The sequence below is a fragment of the Callospermophilus lateralis genome, chromosome 8 (genome assembly GCF_048772815.1).
Source record: "Callospermophilus lateralis isolate mCalLat2 chromosome 8, mCalLat2.hap1, whole genome shotgun sequence".
Taxonomy (NCBI): domain Eukaryota; kingdom Metazoa; phylum Chordata; class Mammalia; order Rodentia; family Sciuridae; genus Callospermophilus; species Callospermophilus lateralis.
In genome coordinates this window covers 87,493,078-87,497,361 of record NC_135312.1, presented here as the reverse complement: position 1 = coordinate 87,497,361, position 4,284 = coordinate 87,493,078, and positions in this window count along the sequence as shown.

The window sequence follows — 4,284 nt, the reverse complement described above, 5'->3', positions numbered from 1 at the left end:
TGTGGGATTGGCTTATTTCACTTAGCATGATATTCTCCAACCCATCCATTTACTGGTAAATGCCATATTTTCACTCTTCTTTAAAGCTAACTAATATTCCATTGAATATATATACCACATTTTCTTTATCCATTCATCTATTTGAGGAACACCTAGGTTGGTTCCATAGTTTAGCTGCTGTGAATTGCGTTGTTATAAACATTGATGTGGCTGCGTCACTATAGTATGCTGATTTTAAGTCCTTTGGATATAAACCAAGGAGTGAGATATCTGGATCAAATGGTGGTTCCATTCCCAGTTTTCTGAGGAATCTCCATACTGCTTTCCATAGTGATTGTACCAATTTGCAGTCCCACTAGCAAGGTATAAGTATACCTTTTTCACCACATCCTCACCAACATTTTTTGTTGCCTGTATTCTTAATGATTGCCATTCTGACAGGAGTGAGATGAAACCTTAGAGTAGTTTTGATTTGCATTTTTCTAATTGCTAGAGATGTTGAACACTGTCTCATATATTTGTTGATCAATTGTATTTCTTCTTCTGTGAAGTGTCTTTTCAGTTCCTTAGTTCATTTATTAGCTCATTTATTGATTGGGTTATTTTTTTTTGGTTAGGTTTTTTGAGTTCTTTATATATCCTAGAGATTAATGTTTATTATGAATAGTTCTTGACATTTCAATTAAATGAATTCCAATTTTCATTGGTTTGAATTTTGAACACCTTGTTCTAATATTCAGTTTCTTTTTCATAATAAAGACTAATATTACTCAGAAGACTAAGATTAGAAACATCATATTATCAGCTATGCCATGCCTCATCAAAATGAGATGAGTTAATATGTAAGAAAGGGTATTTATCCCAAAGAATTAAAGTTGGCATACTGTACAGATACATGCATGTTTATGTTTATAACATACATTTCACAATAACCAAGTTATGGAAACACCTGAGGTGCCCATCAACAGATGAATGGATAAAGGAAATGTAGTATACATACACAATGAAACTTTATTCAGTTGTAAAGAAGAATGAAATTATGTTGTTTTGCACAGAAATGGATGGAACTAGAGAATACCATACTAAGCAAATAAGCTAAAATCAGAAAGTCAAAGATTGCATGTTTTCTATCATATCTGGAATATGAAATGAAGTAATTCAGAAGAGGCAAGAGATTGAAGCTGGCAGGACATTAGTCCCCGGGAACTGGCTGGAATCTTTGAGAGAACTTTGGACTTTCACAGTCCTTGAAATGAGACATTTGGGAGTAAGGCTGAAGTATGATTCTTTTGTTGGTTTTTTGTTGGTTTGCTTAGTTGCTTATTGTTCTTCTGAGTATTTCTGCACATAGGGACACTTCTTTTTTCAAATTATTCATGTCATTCCCCTATTGATTACTTGTCTTTAAGAATCACTAGTATAATGAGATGCATTGAAATGAGAGTATGGGCTGAGATGCAAATCATAGTTACTAACTCAGGGTACAATATTCTTTCTATATACCACTGTATTCAATTTTTTAAAATTTATAATTTTAGCAACTTTATTAATAATGAGGTTGATTTATAGCATTATATTTTTATATTTGTCAGAATTTCAGATTAGGAATATGCGTGCTATTAAAATAGAAAAGTTCTTCTTATGGGTCTCTGAAAGAATTTAGATACTTCAACAATTACATATACCTAAAAGATTTGAAAAACTGTTATGAAGACAGAATAGGTAACTTTCTGGAAGTGATTCTTGAACAACTTTAAAAATTTCTGTCACAGTAATTTGACTCTTCTTGCATCAATTTTGGTGATTTATGAGATAATAAACACATGTCTATTTTACCCATATCCTCAATTTTTAAAAGTGTATAATCACCTTCATTTCTGATATTGGTTCTGATGTGGCTAACATATTAAAATTGGCTTTATATGTTTAATAATAAACATTTTCTCTCTGTGTGTGCACACTTAACTACTTCTCTAGTTTCAAATGGATTTTCATGACCATAAGTTAAAATTTATAATCTATTGCCTCTAGTGTATCAGGATTTGACTTAAAATTACCAAACATTTGTCCAACAACTCTGAGACAATTAGGTTGAAAACTGAGAATCAGAGGTATAACCCTTAGTCTTAGAACCCAGACATTAGGCTGGCTTCAAATTCCTAGATGCCCTAGTTTTCTCATGTACATTATTCAGTTCCAAACACTTATGTGTTATAAATTCTTCTAGTATTAACCTAGAAGAAATATATTATATATATATATTTAATATCAAAATAGAAAGCATTATAAATGCCATGGACATATTATTAGAAATAATGTTATTGAATAACAGGTATCATACCTGAATCCTTCTAAACTTGATGCCACAAACTCTCCTTTTATGATGCATTTTTCTTTTGCAAAAAAATTAACAATCTCAAGTGAAGAAGAATAGGCTGTACACAAAAATAACTAACATATCTAATAAAAATCTAAAAAGAAATCTAATACTCTAAAATCTAAAAGAGTCTAATAAAAATCTTACCTAGGATACTTAGTCATTTTTTTCCCAGGGAAACGTAATTTTTATTTTCCTAGCAAAAACTATGATCTGGCACTAAGTTCCCAGATACTTCCCAGATACTGTCACTGAAATCGCTGATACCAAAATGTCTGAGACATTGGAACCCATGAAAGACATAGTCAATTTGCTGTAGAACAGTCAGAAAATATTCTAAATCCTTCAGGATCTTTCCATCTTATATTGAGGTTAGGTATCTGTGTCTCTGTGTGTGTGTGTTTGTGTGTATGTGTGTTGCTTGTACAGTGATGAACTGTTATCATGAATAAAGCTTTGGAAAACACATCAACCATGACTACATGACAATATTATCAAATGCCTATGAAAGAGCATCAGTTCCACACTTGGTATAATTCCTAGTACAAAATTCAGGCCTTAATAGTTTTTCAGAGGTTAAAGTACTAGATAGTAAAGCTGTACTATGTAGCAGCCTTTAGTGTCCTTAAAAGATAAAACCACAACAACAAAACACTAAATGTACTTTTGTGGCCTAAAATAAAAATTTGAGATTTCCAAATTCCTAACAGTAGTGAAGATCCTAAGAGAAGGAGACTCAAACAAGTATCATTCTTTGCAATACAGATGACTTAAGGACACACCACAGAAAGGAAGACAGTTAACCTGCTACAGGAAAGAAAATGTCTGTGTTTTGTGTAGATGTTTTGTGTTTGTGTATGTGTGCATACAATGCTATGTCTGAGTTAAAGCATACTGTAATAAAAAAGAAGAAAGAAAAAAAAAAAACATGACCTATGGAACAGTCATGGGCAGCACTGTTCTAGACAGTTCAGTGTATTAATTCACATAGCCCTTTGAAGTGGGTATTATTATTAACCTCATTTTAAAATTCATGCAGGCACACAGAGGTTCAGTAACTGCCCTTGGCCATACAGTTGGTAAGTGATAGTGCTGCGGTTACACCTTTTTTTTCCCAGAGTGTAGTTGTTGACACACATCTGCTCAACCAGTTACTGTTCACATTTCAGCTGCAGTACTTGGCCAGAGCAACAGGGTTCTGTGCCAGAGCACAGAGAAGGGGAGAAGGCACCGTGGAAGAAAGCAACAGGACGTAGAGAATGCAATTTATCAGTAGATGTAAATGAGTATTGTATTTTTATGCCTCTTTTCCCAAACATGTTTTGAGAAAACACTTAAAACATAAAATTAAAGGAAGAGTTAAAGCTGTCCAAAAGTATTTTAAGTTGGGCAATAATGTATGTTGCTTCTGTTTTGGGTCCAATTTTGTTGATCTGGATTAAAATCATATGAACTCCTCAAACCCCCAATAACAGCAACAACAGTAATAATAACTGAAATGACAACTATTATTTATGGAGTGATTACTCTGAGGCAGGCATATGCTAAGTGGTTTATGTGCATTTTTTAAATATAATCCTTATAACAAATCTGTGTTGAGGCATAATTTTGTTATTTTTCCTAATGAAGAGACTGAGGCTAAGGAATAGAATTCTCCCAAAGTTGCACAGCTTAGAAGTAGCAGAGCAGAATTCTAATCCAAACCTACTTCAATCCAGGACTACCTGCTAACACATTGCAAACTGCAGCATGTAGATACATACAAGAACAAAATGTCATATGCTTTACAAAAATCTTTTGCTTATGCTCTTCCTAATTCGGGTCATACCCTAAAACTATTATAAATAACTGCATCATTAAAATCCCACACTGACCTGGTATTGTACCTCTGTGATCATGGCCCTGCA